This window comes from Sarcophilus harrisii, chromosome 2 (assembly GCF_902635505.1).
Source record: "Sarcophilus harrisii chromosome 2, mSarHar1.11, whole genome shotgun sequence".
Classification (NCBI taxonomy): Eukaryota; Metazoa; Chordata; class Mammalia; order Dasyuromorphia; family Dasyuridae; genus Sarcophilus; species Sarcophilus harrisii.
Window position 1 is genome coordinate 583,298,886 of NC_045427.1, and position 24,076 is coordinate 583,322,961.

Genomic DNA, 24,076 nt, shown 5'->3' on the forward strand with positions numbered 1-24,076 from the left:
GGGCGGTATATGCATGACACTTTTAAGTTTAATCTGTATTACTGATATTTTTTTTTTCTATTACTTTCTTGAGTCTATCTAGCCCATCAGCAAAGCAAATGTAGCTAGCACCTAGTGAAAAATCCACAGGGTCTGAAAAAAGCAAGAAGCAACCTTTATGAGAGTTTTTGGGGGAATCAGAAGTTGTCTATGTATTTTTCTCTTGAAATCTCCCTCATACCAGTTTCCTCTTTATGAGTAAAGTCCTAGCCAACCCCAAATAGTTGAGTTTGGGGGCATATTGAGTTTGGAATGTCATCAAGACATTTAGGTGAAAATGTCCATCAGCAGTTGGAATCTAGGACCAAGGCTCTGCAGTAAAATTATAGGTCTGGGAGCTATTTGCATATAAATAACTAAAACCATGGGAATGGATAAGCTCACCATGGGAGATATTGTAATCACCTTGCAGTCATGTCTTCTAAATTATGCAGTAAATTATCTTACTTCCTATGTCAGGTTGCAAGTTCATAGAATACAGAAGCTATAGTTTTTCCCTACCTTTCTTTCTCTGTGTCTGTACAATTCACATCTTACATAAAACAAAGAAAGCTTTATGCTCTTGCTCCTTAGGTAGCTAAGGATCTGCTGTCTAAAAGCATTCACAAATCCCCAAGAGTTTGTAATCTTGTCTGCTCTACAGCCTGAGGATTTCCCTTGGAAATTGTATTCCCAGAGGAACCTAGGAACTTCTCTCTTGAAATCTTAGCTCTTCTCTCTCAGACCTCTTTTCACCATTGTAATGTGTGTAGCCCTGGCTTACCATTTTGGACAAGTTGAATTTTTGAATCTATCAAAACTTATAGGGGAAGAAGCCCATCATGTAATTGAAAATATAAGACCATGGTTCTGGGGAGAGATTAGGAATAGATCATAGCTATCTGAGATCATAGCTATTGGGATGGATAAACTCACCAAGGGAGAGATTATAATTATTTTGTCAATGTGTACTTTGACATCTTGCTTCCCTCATCATATTGTAAACTCATGGAAGACAGAAGCCATATGCTTTGTATTCTTGTTTCTAAAGCACATAGCTAGCTTAGTAAATGTTTGTTGAATTTTGAAATGTGATGTCAAGAGGAAAGTGAGATTTGTGATACCTCGTTTCCATTAACTTGGCTATTTTCAACCATTATCTCCTATTCCTTATCAGCAGAGTATCCTTCTAGTGCTTTTCAAAATTTGTGATATACCATTTCATTTTACTGCATGTACATTTCTGATGACAGGGATTTTGTTTTATAGATATCTCAAATTTTCAAATCCAGAAGCTTGTATATCTTAGAGTTAACCACTTTTATAAGGTGGGAATAACATCAACTGGAAGCCAACTGTCACTCCATCATTTCCCCCATTGTACCAGTGATTTCACATAGGTCAGGGTGCTCCCAATGCTACTTCAAAAAAAATTTTTTTTGTCTTGAGAGTTGCTTGAGAGTTGAGAGTATACACTACAAAGTATACACACACACACACACACACACACACACACAATGTGCATGTATGTGTATATGCATCCATATATCTGGATATATACTTCACATGTATATTGTGTGTGTTTGTGTATATATCAATTGATTGATATATATAGCTATTATTTCCATAGATTCTGCCATTAAGGGTGCTTTCCTCTCCTATTCTTCCCTTCCAAATAAGGTAGGGTCCTAAAGTGGAGTCAGACTCAGTCTGTGAACTACTTCATCTTTAACTCCTGATGCCCTACACCCAAAGTTCTTAACTATTTTGTATCATGATCTCCTTTAGCAGTCTGGTAAAAACGTTCTCAGATTAAGGCATAAAATATTCATCCAGTGAAAGGCAACCAGGATGCTGAAGGGCTGGAAGTTCTTCCCATATAAGAATTGTTTGCAGGAAATCAGTATTACTTAGTTTGAAAATGAAGAGTCTTGGAATGGGAGATGGAGCAGAGAACTACTATTTGTATTCAAGTATTTTAGGGGCTCTTCCATGGAAAAAGAATTAAATTTATTTTGGCTGGTACCATAAGGCAGAAATTGAAGTAGTAGTAAATGTTAGAAAATATCTAATTTAAGTTTTCATTTTTTCATATATTCATTCATTGTCTTTAAGTGTCTACTTTCTATATAATATAGGTGATTGAAGGTTCAAATAAAAAGATCAAAAAATTATTTTGTTCAAGGAATTTAAACTTTATTGGAGGTAAAGGGAAATGGCAACTTTTATGATTTTCAAGAATCTCCCTCAAGTTGACGTTGCCTAGAAGTCATCAGCACTCCACAATGAAACATCTCTTCCCTTGGGAGTAGGAATGGAACGATCTTATCCTGGACTCTTAATTAAGCCAGTTCTTCCTCACAAATGGAAATGGTGTAGAATAAAATGCCAATCAGCTAAAAGATGGGAGTAACTTTATTCAGAAGTCTTATAAGAATTCTGAAGGCAGTCTGAGACTTATTTAATTATTGATGCTGGGGGAAAAAAAAAAACCTGTCAAATTGAAGGTTTGGGATTATGAAGACATTTTCAAGGAGGAGGAATTCTCCTTGCAGGTTTTGGTAGTTTTGACACCATTAAGTTTGTGGGACCATGTTCAATATATATAACAGCTGTCAGAAAACTGAACTGTTAGTGTGGCCTTGTTGCTATTCAAGGCTTAGTGCCAACAAGGGGCCATATTTGCAGAAGCCATCTTTGATGTAAAGAGATGGTCTGTGATCTATATGGCTGGTGTAACTCAGCTGGGACCTCCTGAGTTAAATTATGAACCAGTATTTCTCAGGCCCCCAAAAAGAGTTCCAACTGTTAACATTCATTTCAATTCACACTTCTGAGCTGCCTTGTATTTTTTATAAATACAATATCTTTTTTCTTTTAATCCCTTCATACCTTTCTAGGGTAGAATACTATGCTAGCCAAATAAACCAATGGATATGATGATGTAGACTAATTTTATAATGGTGGCTGCAGGATCCCTGCCCAAAATGAAGAGTCTTACAGTTTATCCTCCTTTTAAATCACAGGTTTATATGACTGTAAAATCCCTATGAATATGTGGCAGTATTGGAAATGCTGACACAGACATGATCTTAACATCTTTCTCTGCATACTTCAATGTTATTTTTTTCATTATTATTATTCAAGAGAGACTCACAGTGTGCCTACCATTTCCTTTTAAATTGTTATTCTGTATGCCATGCCAAATTTATTCTTTATGCGTCAACTCTTTCCTTGAGACATCTTTTCCCCTTCCAGTGAGAATTTGGCAACTAAGGCAGCTGTCCAAACTAAATTAATTATAAAAGCATATTAATGTCATCTGGATAGTGATGGAATTAATTTATTCCATAAATCTGAGAAGTCATCAATTTTGGCTGGTGAATGTAAGCACTTTGTGTCACAACATTCTTGATTCTGACACATTTTCATATTTCCCCCAGCAAGCCTACACCATGAATATTGTCTGCAAGGTAAGGTTGATTTATGCAGTAAGGACACCTTTTATGTGTCATTTGGGTACAAATATTACACATTCTGTCCTTATGAAGAGTGCTTGTTAGGATGATTATTCCTCCATGAAAGAATAAGAAACTCTACTCTCCAAGAATTTCATCCCTTAACATGCAGGGATACAGAGTCTTCATTGATAACACTTTTCCTTGAGATAGAGGTCTTTCATGCATCAGATAGATCTGAGCAGAGTCCACAGATAATCCATAGCATATACCTCCCAAGAGAAACCAGAGCAACAATACATCTTCTAGCAAACCATGAAGTGGTTTACTAAAGATTTGTTTTCAAAACAATTTCATTTTAAGGTACCTACATTAGAACCTATTTTTTCTCCCTCATTTCCTTAGCTGAACCTCCGACTCATCTATCTTTATTCAGCAAAGGCAATATCAGTCTCCCAATGCCATGTATTTATAAAGTTCAACTAAGCTAATGTTAGATGTCTATGGAAGTCATGTCTATTTTGAAAAAAAAATAGAAATTTAACATTGAACATTAAAATAGAAACAACTTTCATAGTAATAATATTTAGATTAATTTCTATATACCAATTATTATTTCCAGTCATTACCTTATAACTCTCTATCTCAGGATTCCTTGTCCATTCATTTTGATTTATTTTTCTTCATATGACCATAGTATAAAATCTGTTCTGGTAGTACATGTTTTATTTCATAAAGCTCTGTCTTGATTCTCTTATATTTGCTAATCTTCATTGAATTATAATAGTGATAAAATGTAAAATATGTTATCCTTTCATTATAGCTTGAATGGCCACCTTCAGTAGATAGTGAGTTTCCCATTCCCAAAGGAGTTTAAAGGGGAGCGATTATAGGGAATGTTATGGAGAGAATTCCAGGATAATCATTGATTAGACTAGATGGCTTTTGGGCTGCTTTCCCATGCTGAAATTCTGAGATCCTGAGCTTGAAGTCATGTGTGGTAAGGAAAAATTGGGATTGCATATGAGTTGTCACATCTGTCACTTTGACTTCAATTAGTGGACAATGAAAAATGTTGCAAAATGAAGCATGGTAATTTTTAGCAGGGGTAAAGGAGTATATAGTAATGCAATACAAGTAAGAAAAAAACTGTTGACTGCCTATATAATTGACCCCTTTCATAAAAGCAAAGATTGGGACAAAAACGCATAAACCAAAGTTTATAATGATAAACTTTCCATGTTATAATGAATTAGATTAAGTATACACTAGCTCATATTTCTTTTTCTGGATGTGGAAGGCATGTCTATAATCTCGTTAATGTGGGTAATATTTGATATGCAAATTCACAACAGTAATTGATCTATAACTCACAGTCTTAGTGAATTTTCTGGCCCCCCTCTGCTGTACCACACTGCCTTCCACTCATATGTACAGAGTGGGACTTAATTTTGTCCATCATGCCACAGAAATTAGGTAAGGAGGTAACTTAGAATGATGGGACTTTGAGTTCAGAGGAAACTTAGACTTCATCTAAATCAGCCTTTTCATTTTACTAAAGAGAAACTTGAGATTGAAAGAGATGAAATATAGCCAATGGTTGTATAGCCCATAAGTACAGATGAGATTCTAATCTATCTTCTCTGACTTCAAATCTAGTTTCCTTTCCTTGACAACATGCTGTTTCATCGTATAAGTAGAAAGGGCACTTAATTAGAAGTTAGAAGTTAGGAGACCTGGGTTGGGTGCTGACTCTGCCGTCTATTAGCTGTGTGAGCAGGAGGAAGTCACTCTACACTCCTAATGACTTAGCTTCCTTAATTCTAAAAGGATTAACATATGTGTGGGGTGTGTGGAGTGTTCAAGACTAACTCCTCTGCTCTGGTTAAGCCTTTTTTCAAGGCTGTTCATCTACCTTTGGTGTCCACCTCTCACTCAATTTTTGCTATATGTAGCATGTGCAAAGACCACAAACCACTAAAACCATCTCAGCAGATGGGTCATAGAAGGTAACTGACTGGCCTGAAACCTGTCCATGAGTTAGGAGGATGTCTACCCAAAGAACCTGAAGACTTCCTCCAATGGAATGGACAAATGAGAATACTTTGTTACAGTGGCCACAAAGTCAGCTTAACAGGCATTGTGGAGCACTTAGAGCTTGCTCACACATCAAAGACACCAAGATCATTCACTGTATCTGGAGCCATTGCCAATCATCTTGACTTTGGTCTTGTTACTGGACTCTAATGATTCTGGAAGAGAGCATGAGGTTGATGATTTTGTGATACCCTGATGTCATTGGTCCATCAAAAACAAAACAAAACAAACAAACAAAAAAATAAGCAACAATGATGATGGTATGAATAGAATGATCATTGTGTTAATAAGATTTCTATCACTTATATTAAAAATTATTGTAAGGAAATCCTTTTGTAAAATGTGAAGACAGAATCATAACTAGTATAGATCGACTGTAGCTCTGCCCCTGAGGTACTGAATTTAGAGGAAGTTTACAACACTTGCAGCTCTTTGGTAATGAAAGTACCTAAGTGTGCAAGAATCCTTAGTTAAAATAGGAAATTAATAGGTAATGCTAGAGTGGGTCCTTCTCTGATCCACCCTGCCCCTTGATCCATTGCTTGGTGAGTAGCAGCCTCACCCCAGTGGAGTTCTTTGGATGATCACATCAATGAGAATGCCTTTCATGACATTTGTCCCTGGAAATTCATGGTACTTTCTATGGGCATAAAAATTCTACTATGATTCTTTGCACAACAATCTGTAAATGTGAGTTATTATGATTAATTTTATTGTGTGTGAAACAAAACATATTGTTATATATGTTTTTGCTATTATAATTATTATTATATATTAGCTTGAGAGTATTTCTCTAAGATTAAGTACTTCTATACATGCTGTCACTTGTAGAGATAGTAAACAATTGTCATTTCTGTACTCTACTCACTAAGACACTGAGCCTCTCTGGAAAATTTCTCCATCTAATACCTTATAAACATTCTCCTAATGCCCTGTTATTATGTTACAAAGTACTGGCATGACCATTTATCCAGAAATAATTGTGCCTGTGTTTATCTGACTGTTCTTCCATCCCAATATGCAATCATTTATCGTAGTGCACCTGGATAGCCAAAAGGGGCTCCTGCATGATTATTGCAATGATTGTATTTCTATATAGCACACAGGTGCTGTTTACATGCATGAATGCAGGCACAGATAAAGTGATGTCTTCCTGCATCTTTGCAGCATATTCCTTTTAAAATCATTTATTAACTTCATTGTTTATTTAATTTTTAAATAATTTTTTTTAAAAAATCTACTTTACAATGAACTATCAGTACGTATACTTTAAAATGATTGTAAACTCAATGGATAGGAGATTTCTTTAGCCATCATCTTACTCAATTCTCTAACATTTCAATAATCACATCAGCCCTAGTTTTATCATCTCATAAGTACCTTCTATCCCTTGGAGTCCTTCTGACTGGAAGGCAGACTATAGGGCCCTTCCAGAACCTTCATTTTAGGAAAGCATCCAGGCCAGCCATTTCTCTGTCTCTCACTCACCAGCCTTCCTTTGGACTTTTCTATCATGCTCCCATTATGGGTACTTCCTCCCTCCACTTTCAATTTCCTTTCCCTATTCATATTTCTTTTGTACTTTGTCTTTCTCGATTAGATTGTAAATTCCTTGAGGACAGATATTCTTTCTCTTCAGCAGTTTGTACCATATGGAAGACACTTAATAAAATTCTACTGAAAGGATGAATAATAATAAGAAGGTAATCAGGGACCAAAGTTGTCTCAGAGTGTTATCCTAACAAATACTTACACTTTCTTTTTCTGTTATGTGGACCTGACAAAGATCAATCCACCTACACCCAGAATAAATACTTTATTTTTTTGTTGTTGTTCCTCTAATGTCTCTCAAAAGCCACAGGATCACAGAAATGTAAAAAAAAAAAAAAAAAAAAAGGAATCCCATCCCTCTGAATTGTGGTTGTTGACCCTATATTAAAAAGCAACAACACCAACAACACTTCTATTCAAGTGGGAACCACTATTTCTTGAGACAGACATTTTCATTTGGGGGGAATTCTAATTGTTGGAAGATTTTCCTCAATTTCAGTTCCATTTCCTATCTTCTTTATTTAGTATAGGCTGTCTCCTATCCTTGAACCTTATTTTTTCCTTGTCTCCATCTCTTAGAATCCCCTAGCTTCCTTATACATAGTTATTATTGTTCAATTATTTAGTGATCCCATTTTGGGATTTTCTTGCCAAAGATACTACAAAGATTGTTTGCCATTTTCATTTCCAGCTTATTTTACAGATGAGGAAACTGAGGCAAACAAGATTAAGTGATTTATCCAGGGTCACACAGCTAGTAAGTTGGTTAGGATGGATGTGAACTCAGAGCTTCCTGACTTTAGGCGCAGAGTTCTATCCACTGTACCACCTACTTTATATTAATTAAGTATATTGTATTATTGTACATAATACTTAATATCAAATGTTATTAATATAACATTTAATATTAATAAATCCTTTTTTAATTAATGAAAGCCTAAATTCACTTCCTTGACTAAATTTATTACCAATGGCTTTTTACTCTGCCCTTTTATGCTAAACAAACAAATCAATTTCTTTGCCATCTACTTGTGTATTCTCATGTCTTTATTTAGTTTTCCTTTATAAAGTCTATCTATCTAAGTTGACTGAATACTCCAGGAGGACAAAAATAACATTAAAATTTACCTTTGCAAGCTTCATGGAACCAAAAACTATCTTGTATCAGATACAGATACCAGAGCAGAATTATAGTAGGCCTAATTATAGTAGGCCTTTCTTTAAAATATATATATATATATATAAAATGATTGAATAAACCAGTCATGATTCTAGAGGCAGAGTTATATGCAGAGTTGTATTTTCAAGGAGATTTCAAGAATAGACTCAATTCTCTAAAATTGGGTCTATTCCATTCCCAAGAAATGTTAGCCAGAGCTTTTAGATTCCTTTGCTGTTGTAGCAATCATTACAGACATTACAAAACAAACAAATAAATAAATAAATCACTGGTCTTGAAAACCATTTATGCCACTAGCACAAGTCTGACTTTCCTTTTCTAAACACACAAATCCAAGGACAAAAAGGAAGAAAAAAAATCACCATATTAAGAAACAGAATATCCTTGAGAGACTCAACAGCCATCAAGGAAATGATGAGAGTGTTGATGAAAGTAAAGGATGCTGCAGGGTTGTAATTTCTGCTGGGATATAATTCTCTACCAAAGAATAAATATCCTTATGCTCAGAAGCTTCCTAAATTCTACAGATAATTTCTGAATTCCAGGGTCATTTAATCTACTCTTCTATTATAGGCAAGACAGGATTTAAACTACCCTAGGGAGAAAAAAGATATCTACCTCTTTAAACAACCAGGAGAGACTCTAATTGCCCTTCTTGCCAGCATAGTTCCAGATGTCACAATCTCTTAAATCAGGAAATTCTTGCTCCATTCTAGCCCACATCCCTTTTGTTTCAATTTAAACTAGCTCTCTTGTCCTGTCATCAAATGAAACTAAAACTTCACTCCCTAACTCTCAGACACAGTCTCATTTTGTTGCCGAGCTATAATCCTATCATACAGACTCATGAGCAAGCTAAATTATTTCAGAAACCTATTTGCAAGGCAGATTTTTTTAAAACATAGAGAGGCAAGGCAAATGGTCGAGATTTAGCAAAAGATACAAGGCTAAATCTTTGAATGTATAAGCACTCAGCATCACTTCTTTTGTTGCTGATTGTCCTAGGCATAAAAAAATATTAGGCTGAAGAGAGTCTGATTCTCCACAACCTTGTCACCATCATCAAGGAGCATTCATTTGATTCCCTTTAGCATGTGGCTTAGGGCTTTAAGCTAAACAGAGTGAATTTTGACAGGCAATGGGTATGTAAGGCTATTTGGATGGATCAATGATCTCATTAGTGTGGTACTTCCTTACTGTTACACATTGTGAGCCATCAACTCATTTTAACCAAAAAAATAAATAAAACCTAGTAAGGTATAGCATGTGCAAAGCATTGTGATAGATAATTAGGGATTCAAAGATGAAGATTTTGTTTGCTTCCCTTAGAAAGCTTATATCCTGCTTGGGTGGGGAGGGGAATTAGAGATTCTTATAATATAAGGTAAACTGTAATGAGGATAATAAAGAATTAGAGATATAGTGATCTAAGACAGAGATATCAAACATAGAGCTGCAGTACTTTCTAATGTGGCACAAGTCAGATTAAAATGCAATGGAAAAATATTTTTTAAATAAAAAAGTTCAATAAAATACATTTAATATTAGGGTAAAGGTTACATTTTAAAACTAAGTCAGCATACTGCCAATAAGGTTTCTCACATACGGTATAGTTGTCTCTGTCCATCAGAATTCAACACTATAGCTCTGGAAAAATTGGAGGAGGAAGAAAAAACTTTCAGCTAGAGGGATTAAAAAAGGCAATATGGAGGAAGAAGTATCTGATTTTCCTTGTAGGAAAAAATAAAAACAAAAACAGGATCCTGAACCTATGGTTATCTCAGTTTCCTCAGTTGTATAATGGGGATAATAAGAGCAACTAGCTCACAGAGTTACTGTAAGGATCAAATGAGATATTTGTAAAACTGCTAAGCAAAGTGTCTGAAACAATAATAGCTTTATAAATGCTTATTCCTTTCCCTACCTTTTGTACTCAAATAAAGTTATAAAAAGCCATTTCAATTTATGCACTTCTTGTCCATGTCTTTTCCTAAATCCTCAATGGAGATCTTCCCCTCTGATTATTTTCATATTTCATAGACACCAATATAGTATTTGATATGACCAGCTGCTATCCCTAGTTCTTGCTGTGTGACCAGCATATTTAATCTGACCCTTCATAGTGATGTGGAGGAGATCCCTGGTGCTCAAAGAATATACTCACAGAAAAAATAAATGTGTCAGCTTCAGAAGGTTAAGGTGTCCTTGATATCAATTAGGTGGGGCAAGCAGGAGCCCAATGTCACATGCCTTCTATGAGCACCTAAGGACTTTCCCAGCTGAGTCAAGGGCCCAAGGAGCACATACGAGCAATGAAAGGTGGCAGAACTGTTGGATTGGAACACATAGAGGTCTAACTCAAGATCAGCCCCAGGAAGAGGGGCCTGAAGCCCAGTCTTGTCAGAGCAGAAATGATCACTCCTAATATATAATCAATGAGCTGATGAAGACACTCAGTTCTTCAATGAAGGGTGTGGCTTTCCCAGGAAGAGATTTGGGGAAGGTTGATAACAAATTGATCACAAATCACCACAAGATTGATCTGTGTAGTAATGCTGAGGTGGACATACTGAAGCAAAAGGTAGTAAGGCAAAATCTACAGGAACATGTTCCTGGCTCCTGAAGACAGAATTTTTCTTCTACACAATCAAAGGCATCCTCATACTGAATATGGACAGGGCTGAAATGAAGAAAGTCCCAATCATACTGGAAAGCACCTTCCACATAAAGTCTTTATGGATCTCCCTTTATGCTAATGCTTTTCCTCTTCTGATTACCTCTAACTTTGTGGGTGTATATACGTGTGTGTGTGTGTGTGTGTGTGTGTGTGAGAGAGAGAGAGAGAGAGAAAGAAATGTGTGTGATGTGTGTATTGTTATATAAGTGTAATATATGTGTATCTATTTGTACTCATACATATATGTATATATATATATATATATATATATATATATATATATATATATATATATATATAATTCATACACTGTTGTTTGTATGTTGTCTCCCCCATTGAACTGGAAGCTCCTTGAGAGCAAGAATTATTTATTTTAACCTTTTTTGTAACCCCAGTGTTTATTTCAATACAGAATATATAGTACATGCTTAATAAATACTTAATAACATGACTTTCACTTGTAAAAAAAAAACCAGAAAATTAAATTAAAGAATTCTGGTAGGGAAAGGATTATGAAACAGAGGAATTAATAATGGCAAGAACTTGGATTCAAATCCCACTCACACACTTAATACTTCTGTGACCTTCAGCAAGTTGTGCTAACCTCATTTTGCCTCCATTTCATCTGTAAAATGAAGGAGTTGGTTTTGATAGTCTTCAAAGTCTCTCCCAGTTCTAAATCTATGACCATGTGAAGTAGAATAGAGAGAATATTTTTCCATGGGTGCCCTTGCCAACATTTTTGCTCCACAAGTAATAAACTATACTATCATAGTTTAAAGGTCCTGATACATAAAATAGAAAGTGCCAGTCTTCAGCAGTTCTAGTCTGCACTGGCTCCTAAATCCATACATCACTGCTGAAGAGGAACCACGAACTGGGTCTACAATTAATGCATTTTCATCGAATCACCAGTCCTATTGAGCAACATGAGTCAAACAATAGCAGAAAACTGTGTTGAACTTTCTACACTCCCCTTCCTGATCACGGAGCAATCGCCACAAGGACTCTTGGCCATAGATGATTTTTGTAGACAAGTATGGGAGAGTTGGCAGAAGCTGTGAGGTTGCAACTACAAGACAGATGTTTTTTCTGTGTAATGTTTATTGTATTTACTGGTCTTGTGCCAAAAGTAAAACATGACATAAAATGAAGCATGTTGTGTATGCTACTGAAGGAGTACGTTCATTATGCAAAAGTCTCTAACTATGACTCAGTGGAAAATCAATTTGAGGAGAGGACAGTATTTTTTTATAGGATGGAGACTCAGAGCTTGATCACATCGGTTAAATCAACAACATCTACACTCCCTTGATTGATACACTGACTTGGCTATACTGTGATAGGTGGAGCTACAAAGAAAAATTGGCCATTCACTAATAACCAATGAGAATACTCCCACTCAAATGAGAAATCATCATAACTTCCAAGTTGATCAGGGGACTCCCAAATCGTAAGCTTTTCTATTGAATAAGGTTGAATTAGAGACTGTCAACATCACCTGAAAATTCAACATGTCTTTTCTGAATTTTGTCTTTCTCCAACACTAGACACAAGTTGCTGTGCAGGTAAGTGTTTCACAGATGTTTATTGAATGATTAGTGTAAGGTGAGATCTCTTCAAAGTAAGACCCATTCACACGGGGTAGTTTGGTGCTAAGATGTGCAGAAATATGACTTTTATGTAAAGGAAAAAACTGTAACTGTTAAAGGATGTAAGGTATTTCAGTAACAAGTTTGGTGTCTGAAAGGAGTAAGAAAAGTACTTTGGTTTAAAAAACTGCATTTAAAAAAAGACTACTAAAAGATGTGTAAAAAAACAGTTTTATGAGGGGATGTCAGTAGTTTGTGGCAGAAAATGTAGGATATATATGGGCATAGATACATAGATTGATAAACAGAGATTTACATCTTAAATCATCATAAAAAATTCACAATAATGCCTCTTTTATGTGAACAATATAGTAGGACAAGGGGCAAAAAATCTTTTATTTATTTAAAACTGATAAAATATCAGTATGAAAAAAATATAATTTTCAGGCACAAATTATAGAAGACCGCTTTAAGAATTTATAAATGGCTAGAGACAAAAGGTGTTATGGTCTCTTAGATCATTCATTTATAACTGTATTTTAAAAATTAAAATATAATTATATATAATATAAAATATAAAAGAAGATAAAACAGACATAAAATAATTCTTATGTCATTGGCCCAGTTCATCAGGAGCTCTGTGCTCAGATTATGCATAGTCAAATCAAGTTAAGCCAGTGTGATATATTAAGCTCTCACTATGTGTCAGGCACTGTACTAAGCATCTGAAGACCAAAAAAGGAAACCAAAAAAAAAAAAAAAAAAAAAAAAAGTCTCTGCTTCCTCAGAACTCACAATTGAATGGGAGAAACTACATACAGACTACTACATATGAATAAGATAGACAGAATAAATTAGAAGGCACTGACAATTAAGGGAAATTCTTGCAGAAAGTAGGGTTTTAGCTGAGACCTCAAGGAAGTTAGGAGACATAGAAGAAGAGGGAGAGATTCCAGACACAATAATAGTCAGTGAAAAGGAATAGAATGGGAAATGGAATACTTTGTATGAGGAACAACAAGGAAGCCATTGTCATAGGATCACAGAGTTAGCTGGAGAGGAATAAACTATAAGAAAACTAGATGAATAGAAGGAGTCCAGGTTATGAAGAGCTTCAAAAGCCAAATGAGCAATTTTATATTTGATCCTGGAGGTAAGAGAAGGTAACTGGAATTTATTGAATGATAGGTGAAGGGTGATATGGTCAAATTGTGCTTTAAGAAGATTTCTTTGATAGCTGAATAGATAATAGACTGGAGTGGGAAGAGAACTGATACAAGAAGACCATTCAAAAGACTATTGCAAGAGTCCAGATATGAGGTGTTGAGGGCCTACAACAAGTGTGGCAGAATCAGAACAAAGAAGGAGGCATGCCGAGGAACTGAAAGAACAAAAAACCATTTGGATACGAGAGGGAAGAAACAGGATTCAAGGATGACACCCATGTCTAAAGCCTAAGTGACTGGAGTCTGGTGGTGTCCTTAAGTGTAATTGGGAAGTTAGGAAGAGAAGCGGGTTTGTTAAGAAAGAGAATTCACTTAGTTTTGGATGTGGTGAATTTAAGTTATCCCTAGGAATCTAGTTTAAGATATCTGGTAGGTACTTGGAGTCTAGAGGTCAGGAGAAAAGTTAAAGCTAAAAAAAGTAATTGGAAGAATCATCAGCAAAGAGATGATAATTGAATATAGTTGTGCAATTGTACAAATGGGCTTCGGCTTAAAGAAATCACAGCTTATACCAAGCATTCAACAATACAGTAGTATAGACAAAAAAGAAAAGAAAAACTAAAACGGAGCTTTATGGGACACCCACCATTATTGGACACTACATAGATAAAGATCTAGCAAAAAAAAGATTAAGAAATAGTGGTCATACAGGAAAGAGTAGAACCAAGAGAGCATAATGTCACAAAATCTAAAGAAAAGAAATATGAAAGAGTGTGGTGGACAGTGGCAAAGGATAAAAAAAAAAAAAAAAAGATCCAAAAAAAATTGGGGATTGAGAAAATGAGATTAGATTAGGAAATTAAGAGATCATTGGAGATTTGGAGAGAGCAGTTTTAAGTGAATGATGAGGCTGAAAGCCCCAGTACAGAGTTTAAAAGAGTGAGAAAAGGAACTGAACGACCAATTTTAGACAACCTTCTCAAAGTAGTTTAGTCATGAAACTGAGAAGTTTGTGGAGATGGATATAGATCAAGTAAGAATTTTTTGAAGCATGGACTTGTTATTAATAGAAAAGCAGCCAAAAGGCAGGGGGAGATTGAATTAATGAGACATTGGGGATGGAAAAGGGGCCCATTGCTAGGGGAGATAAAATGGAGAGGTTATATATACATCAATACACAATACACATCATTAATGGATCATTTGATAAATACATACTGCAATCCTAATGATAAAGACTTGCAAAAATAATACAAAAATTATTGCTGCTTATTCACCAATATCAATTGATAAGGACAAAGTAAAGAAATTCTACAAAGAATTTGAAAAGATCTTAAAATACAATTGACATTCCCTCTGATACCTGAAGACTTAAATACAAAAGATGGGAAATGGTAAGAAGAAATAAATGGGAAAATATAGTTTCAAAAATGAAATGAAAGAGACCAATACAGAAGTCCTAAACTTCTCTGAAAAAGGAAGAGAAAGAGGAGGAAGAAGAAGAGAAAGAAAAAAAGTAGAAGTAGGAGGAGAAAAGATACAATTTGTAATTCAAAAAATTAAACTCAGAATCATTTCAGTAAGTGACTGAATAAAAGTGGGAAATGGACAATAAGACTGACATTGACATTGGATATTATAATTCCATCCAGAGATTTAACCCTTATAAACTGTGTGCCTCAAGAAGGAGACAAAAGAACCCCAGAAATCATCTTAGTTCACAAATATCTGATGTACTGATCAAACAGTGAAAGACATCTATCAGAGTCAACACCAGGTTAGAATACAAAACTATCTGTAAAATCTGACAAAGTATGATTGACGGTTATTAGCAGTATCATCTTATAAAGCAGAGAGAAGCAACAGAGAATAAAATGAAGTTTAAAGAAAACATGGCAAAATATCTGACTAAATAAAACCGTGCCAAGGACATGCAAATATAAAAATAGAGGAATGACTAGAATCAAAAGGAAAAACACAGAAAAAGACTTGTTAGAGACTTTTTAACAAATTGCTTTCTCTATCAAGGATAGGGAGCCACCACAGCTGGACCTTAGCATCATAGTCTTTAACATGTGTATGTTGTTCAGTTATTTTTCAGTTAGGTCTGACTCTTCATGACCCCATTTAGGGTTTTCTTGCACATATACTGTAAGAGTTTGCTATTTCCCTCTCCAGCTCATTTTATAGATTAGGAAACCGAGGCAAATAGGATTAAGTCACTTGCCCAGGCTCACACAACTAGTCAATATCTGAGGCCAGATTTTAACTCAGAAGATGAGTCTTCCTGAATTCAGGTGTTGTATCCACCATGACACTTAGCTGCCTATGTATATAAAGGAGGTAGAAATGGCAATAAAGAAAAGAAAAAGAAAAGAAAGAAATGTGTTTAATCAAGGATATATCAAGCAGATTTATGCTGAAGGTGATGCAGTTGTGAGGACATTGAGGAAATGATTCTTGGGGTATCTAAAGGAGGAGACAATACTAAAATCCTGGGAAAATCTCAGACCTTATTGATGCTCCCCAAAAAGTGACTGAAAGAATATCAGTTATTACTAATTTATGTGTATAGTGTCTTCTCTCATTTAAAAAAAAAAACTTTAGGAGGATCTTTTCTATACATTAGGTGAGGGAATCTCCTAAGGGCTATTCATAGAGAACAAGCAGACTTTTGCAAAGGATATTCAATTTACCATATCTTTACCATCTCAAACTTAATTGAAAAATATAGAAAACAGAATCTCTCATTGAGACTATTATTTGTTGATTATAAAAATGTTATCTATTTGAGAGACCAAACTGTTGCCTCACAAGCTCTTTTTCCAAAAGCATGCCCCATTCATATATCAAGATCATTCATGATTCCATGTAAGATATGACAACAAAAATAACCCTACATCAATTGAATCATAAAACAAAAAACTGTAAATGTACTGAGGGTATTTGATACTTCGTTGGAGAATTGTAGAATATATGTCAAAGAGGCATTCCCTGGTGAAGTCCTCTAGATGATCCTATTTAAGGGGTACATTATGTAGATTGTAAACCTTCTGGAAGAATCTGCAATTGCTCAAAGGAATTTGACCTATTTATCTATCTAGGCAATATATTGCCACAAAATGAAAAGAAGGAGAACAAAATTTTCTGGTGGTAAATAACAAAACTTTTTTACTGACCCCAAAATTCTTATTAAAGCAAAGGTCCACATCTTCAATACTAGCATATCATGGTTGTCTCTCTATGCCAGTGAGATATGAGACATCCCTACCATCAAAGAACTAAAGAAGAGAATTAGTCAGAGGACAGTGGAGAAGTATAATGTAGATATATGAAATGTGAACAGGCTATAGCACCTAACCAACAAGGAATTCTGAAAAAGAGGAGGAGAAAATTATGTCATCAAGGAATTGTTTGACAGAAAGAAAAGATGAGCTGGCATTGGTGTGACAAGAGTGAGGGATGATGGGTGGACAATCCAGGACTCCCTCTGGTACTTTCACCTGGTGAAGAAAAAAAAAGGCTGATCTCATACAAATTATGTAGATGTACTTTAGCAATTTTTGGAAGAACATTGAAAAATAGGAATATAAAGATAATTATCTACATTCATGGAGAGAAATGATAAGATTATAAATCCATCTGAATATTGAGTGTGCTCTCCTAAACCAACATACCCACAGCATTAAGTAATAGAGCCAGGAAAATGTTCTAAATAGCTATTAATTGGAGAAATGCAAATTAAAATAATTGAGGTACCACTACACACCTCTCAGATTGGCTAAGACGACAGTAAAAGATAATGATAAATATTGGAGGGAAGTGGGAAAATTGGGACAATGATGCACTGTTGTTGGAGTTATGAAATGATCCAACCATTCTAGAGAACAATCTGGAACTATATCCAAAGGGCTATAAAACCGTACATAGCCTTTGACCCAGCAGTGCCATTACTAGGTCTGTATCCCAAGGAAATCATGAAGGAGGCAAAAAGACCCACATGTGCAAAAATGTTTGTAGCAACATTTAGTGGTAGCAAAGAATTGAAAAATGAGTGGATGCCCATCAGTTGGGGAATGGCTGGATAAGTTGTGGTACATGAAGATAATAGAATATTATTGTTCTATTAAAATTGATGAACAAGCTGGTTATTAAAAGGCCTCAAAAGATTTACATGAACTGATATTGAGCAAAACAAGCAGAACCAAGAATACATTATACACAGTAACAGCAAGAATGTGTGATGATCAACTATGATAGGTTTGATTCTTCTCAGTGGCTCAGAGATCCAAAGCAATCCCAATAGACTTTGGACAGAAAATGCCACCTGCATCCAGAAAAAAAAGAACTAGGGAGGCAGAATATAAATTAACACATGCTATATTCACTTTTTTTTCTGTTTTTTTTTCCATCTCTCCCCATGGTTTTTCCTTTTTGCTCTGATTTTTCTGTTCCAACATGATTCATAAAGCATTGTGTATTAAAAATAAATAAACTTATTACAATAAAAAAGATAAAAGAGTGAGGGGTGTGTAGCTAGATTTTCTGATTCTAAGCCCATTCAAGTTTCTTTCCACTATAACATGACATTGCATAGATGTACTTTTGATCCTTCCACTTAGAGTTAAATTACTTGGTAGAAACTACATTCATTCTATTCCTCTTCAAAGATTATTCATTGTCTCACAACTCTCAGTAGAAGTATTTCAGAGACAGACCATATATCTATCTTTTTCTTCTCTTCACCCTATTCCCTCCACTTATGTCCCGTACTGCATGCCAAATGAATCCTCCTCCTTCCTGATGTTTATTTCTTTTAATTATTTATAGCTCGTGATCAATCTTTTCTCCCCTTTCTGCTCACTTGGTCTTTACAGGTCCAATATATATAGACCCAGCTCATGTACGCTGCCATTTCAAATCAGCTACAACTGTAGACAGAAAACGGGAAGAAAAATGAATATTTTGAGAAAAAAATAAATAAGCATATCTTATACTGATTAACTACATTCACAAAATCCACCTTTGAATATGCTTGTGTGTGCATGTACACAAGTACATGTTTGTACGTGCATGTGTAGATAAGTACATGCATAATTATGCACAAAGGAACTGACAAATAGGTGATTTGGAAAGTATTCTGGCCTGAATTGGTATAAAATGGAGTGTTATTCATCCCAAAGCATAATGTCAGAAATCAATTTTCATAGACAGGTTTCCCAAACACCATGGGTTATCAAAAATATATTTTGCAGCTTCCCAGACCAGACCTGACACCCAGAGTGCCTTAGCGTTACTCTAAGTCTCAGAGCAAGATAATGAGGCAAAAAACTGGGATTATTGGGAGTGTCAGAAAGAGGTTAGTATGCAGAAACCCTTCTTGCTTAGTAAATGACTTTCTTTTATTTTAAAAAAAAACCTCACTGGAGTCATGCCATTTATCATGAGAGAGGCTGATTTATAGCTGGGTGCTGGCACACCACCAAAATCACAAGAACATGTTCAGAGTTCTTTATGGACAGCTCTTGTTCAGATAACTCATGCTTCCCCTTTCAGGGAGGCTGCTGTTTGGATTTGCTATCAGTACCCGTAATCATGTTGGTCAAGAATAATGGGAAACGAGGCCAGGCCATTTCAGGGAGCTTTCGAACTGCAAACAGGATTCTAAAATCGCTAGCTCATTAATATTTAACACACTGGTGTTTTGTTTTGTTTTTTCCTAGTTATTTTTTTTAATCTATGCTGAAGAACTTAGCAGACTCGGGGCAAGTTAAATCATCTGAATCTGCAGTTGAGTGTCATAAAGGACATAAACATCATTTTTCTTCATTTGTATATGAAGTCATTGGCAGGATCTGTACTAGGCAACAGGAACTTGCCTTAAGTTGTTCCTTTAAAGAAATTCAAATGCTTTGAGACTTTTCCCCTCCCAACCTCCCCCCCACACTATAATTTGCAGGACCCAGCCTATCCTCCCAGTGAGAAAACAGCTGCCCAAGAATTAGGCAGAAACGTTTATCATCATATTTATACTTTAAAATTTAAATTCCATTAGGCTTGTAATATCATTTCTCCCAGGCTTTGCTTCTCTAGACCTAAGCTGCTGTTGTTTTTCCAATTACTCTCTGCCAAGGGCTCTGTGTGAGAAGGTTGTCAAATTCACAGCCAACTTTCCCCACCCTCCTGAGAGGTCTGACCTAGGAATCAGCCCAGCAGAGGACACTGGGGCCCTCCCACCCTGCATAGATGCCCTGTTCCTCCAGGGCTGGTCTTTTGCATCAGAGCTTACTTAGTGCACAGAATGGTAGAACATAGGCTAGAGGGAGGGAGGAAAAGTATTTACCTCAGGCAAGAAATGAAATTGGCCTTTTAAACCATGTATGTATGTGTGTGTGTGTGTGTGTGTGTGTGTGTGTGTGTGTATTCAAATATACATATGAGGAAGAACAAATAACAACACAACAATGTTGAGGGGAATGGTGCTTTCATCTAAATAGCATGGCAGAGGGAAGAAATCTAAATTCGTAGTCAGAAGACTTGGGTTCAAATCTATGCTCTGCCATTAAGATTAAGAAGGATTGGAAAAGGCTTCTTGCAGAAGAGACTTTAGCTGAGACATGAAGGAAGCCAATCTTTAAGAAAACCTCTGTTCCTCTTTAGATACTGTATCAGAGAATTCATCTATCTTCACAATTTAACTTCCATGATTATGGGAATGACACTCAAACATTTTTTCATCATTGTCCTCCCACTGAGATTTCTGATGTCATTCTGGGCATTTCCATCTGGATTGTCTGCATTCTCCTAAAACATACCAAAATCTGAATTCCCAAAAGATTTTCTTGCTTTTAATCTGACCTTCCTATTCTGTTAAAGGTATCACTATCTCCCCAATCACAAATGCAAACTCTGAGCCATTTTTTGATTTCTGTGTCCTTCATGGCAAATCAGTCAATAAGCCATAGTGATTCTTCCTTGTGACTTATCTTCATTTTTCTCTTGCAAAACAGTCCTTGCCTTTGCTCATACTTCCCTCACCTGAATTTCTCCACCCCAACTTCTACTACTTTCCAAGTATTGAAAATCTGCTCATCCTTTAAAATGCAGCTCTGTTCCCATCTAGCCTTGAAGCCTTTTCTGATTACACCTACCTGAACTTATCTCTTCCTGACTCAGATGATGATGATTGTCCCATTTGGTTTGGGCCACTCATTTGATCCTGATCTTTAAGTCTGTCTTGTCATCTGTCTCCTAGGATCAAACTCGGTAACCTTGACTCATTATTCCCCATCTTTTCACCACACCCATCTCAAATTCTGTTGAGAATCTCTGATTTTCATCCTGTGTTCATTTCCAACATGTCTGCCTGCCTTTGGCTTTTCCAAGTTAATTTACCAGTCTCCGCAATTAATAATCATAATATTACCTGGTGTTTGGGGTATAGCATTTTAAGATTGGCAGAGTAGCTTACTTAAATTCTAGTTCTGGGTTCTTGATCTGTAGATAAGCTAGGGCTCCCTTCCCACCTATTTCAATCCATAACTAAACAGAAATATACTTTAAAACATTCTTCACAAAAAAAGATCATCCAATCCCTACATAAAGACCTTTACTAAATGGTGCTATGGAAGGGGAAACCTACTACCTCCTTAGAGAGAACCTTCTACTTTTGGATAGATTTAATTGTTAGAAAATTTTCCCTTTCAAAAAATCTAAATCTGCCTCTCTGTATCTTCTACTCATTTTGTCTTCTAGAGCCAAGCAAAACAAATCCATCTTTTAATCCAGAGAGGCAACCTGGTATGGTAGAAAGAATGTTGGAATTGGAGTTGGGGAAACTGGATTCAAATCTCATCTCTGATATTTTCTTGTTGCTTAAATAGGTCACTTAACATCCTAGACTCATTTTCTCCTTCTGGAAAGTGCATATAACATAATAACATCCATCTCACAGAGCTGATGTGAAAAATGAATGAGATAATAAATATAAAAATGCTTTGTAAAACTTTATATAAATGTAAACTGTTATCATTATTACTATCATTATACTTTCTTCCCCATTCCCAGAACAAGGAACTTATCTAAGGATGAAGCTGTATGGACTATATACCATCAAAGGGTACATAAAATTGCTATAAAAAGTAATGTAACATATCTTCCTTCTGAAGCCTGTCAGGAAGAGATTCCCTATGATTCAGGATCAGCCTCTGGAATAGAGATTTACCTTCCTGGAAGTTGATGGTTTCAGCAATGGAAGAAGACAACAACTACCAGTGACAGTGGATAGGGCAAGGTTTGGATCTGGATAAATAGAGTAGGGTTGAGCTGTGTGATCTATTTCCATGAGTTAAACATGGCAGAGCTCTGGGAAACTCTCATGTCTGAGATCTTAAGGCAAGGTTCATGAGAAGCCTCTTCTGATTTGTAACATCATTTATGTTATTATGTGACATTGGAATGTATCTCTTAGGATGTTATTTAGCTTATCCTGTATACATCTTATCCCCTATATAGAATATGATCTCTATGAGGTCAGAAAAAAAATCTAGCATTATAATCTTTCACTTAGAAGGTATTCATTAACATTTGTTAAAGGATTTTAAGTTAATCAGCTTCCAGAGAAGGGAAGGGACCTCAAAAGGTCCTCTCTAGCTCTTTAATTTTGAAATCCTTTAGCATTTCTCTTCACCATGATATCAGTCTCAACCTTATTTTCAATTCAGAGATGCAACCTCACTCTGTTTTGCACATTTAATAATCCGTGCAATAAATAGGTGCCATTGCCCATTCTTGGAGCCATTTGGAATCTGGAGCTGTGAGTTGTAGATAGAAGCGACAGCTAGCATGTCACTGTCAGGCCCTAGTGCTAATTGGTTGGCTAGATTAGCATACTGCATTCATTCATGCAGATGGAATTCAAGGAGACTGTTCCAAAAAAAAACCTGAGACAGTTTGCTGAAAGACTGATGGGAATAACCACACATGACTGGGAAATATGGCTATCATCTAAACTCATTTTCCAAAATGGAAGCTTGGTGTTGCCCTGGGTAACTTTAGTCCATGTCTAATATGTTTCCATTCTAGGATTTAGTGGCCAGGATAAACTTAACCAAAACCATGCTAAAGAAGGGAGGAAGAAAAAAAGCCCAGCCCAAAGGACTGCTTGGTTCCTTCCCAAAGCTTCACCCTTTCTAATAATGCAGCTTTTAATAACTTTGGAAAGTCAAAAGATGCTTTTCCATTTTAGGGCATTAAATATGTATGACTGGGATTCCTAAGCAGGTGAGATAGATAAGGGCAGCATATTTAAGCAAAGAGGTATAAAAGGATTGGGTGAGAGAACAACTTGATAACTTAGAATCATAGCATTTTTAGAAGTAGACCCAAACTACCTTCTTTTTACAGATGAGGAAACTGAGGCACAGATAAGTGAAATTAAATAATTTTCCCAGTCACACAGCTAGTTCTTATCAGAGTCAGAGTGAGAATTAAGGTTTCCTGACTTCCTCATAGGCTTCTTCCAAATGAAAGGGAAAAGAATAGAAACACATCCCATGATGAGGATTACAAACTCCTCCCCTCCTTGAGGATTTCAGTGAAAAGAACCCATAAAGCAGCTGCCTCCAAGTCTCACATGCTGTAATTCTTTGATCCAAGGGTGGGATTCCCTTCTGACTTCAAAGGGAACTTTGCTATTGCATTATCTCTGTGAAATGAAAAAGCAGCTCCCTGGGGAGACTGGATCTACTATAATTTCATGCTTTAACTGCCCTTCTCTCTAGAATGCACACTTCCTAAATTAGCTCAGTGACCACATGCACCTCAACCCACACATACCACATGTTCCTTTTTATTAGTTTATATTCAACTTTGCAAGAACCCACCCAACTTCTCAACTCCAAGCCTCAGGATCTCCTTGGATGGTCTGCCCAAGAATCACACCTCTGACTAGAATGTCAGAAAAAAACTATGGCTTCTGTCCTTAGGATAATGAGGAGTGCTGAGCTGCTAACATCCTTCCTTCCTGAGAACAGAAAGACTGACAGAGCAAGAGTTGGGACAGCCACTATTTCCCAACTTCACTCAAGAGCCTTTCTTAGGGCCTGTTCACTTGTGGCTTTTTAAAGAATCAGTTTTATTTTTACTGTTCCAATATGAGAAAAAGAAATGCAATTGAAAACATACTCAGTGAATCCAGAAATATTCTTCAGGGAGCAATCCTTATTCTATAACCATTATTCAACTCAGCATTCTATGCCATTTCTAATCTTAAAGGAACTGTAGTTAAGTAAGCTGTGCTACTTCATTTAGACATGAAAAAATATACATGTATATGC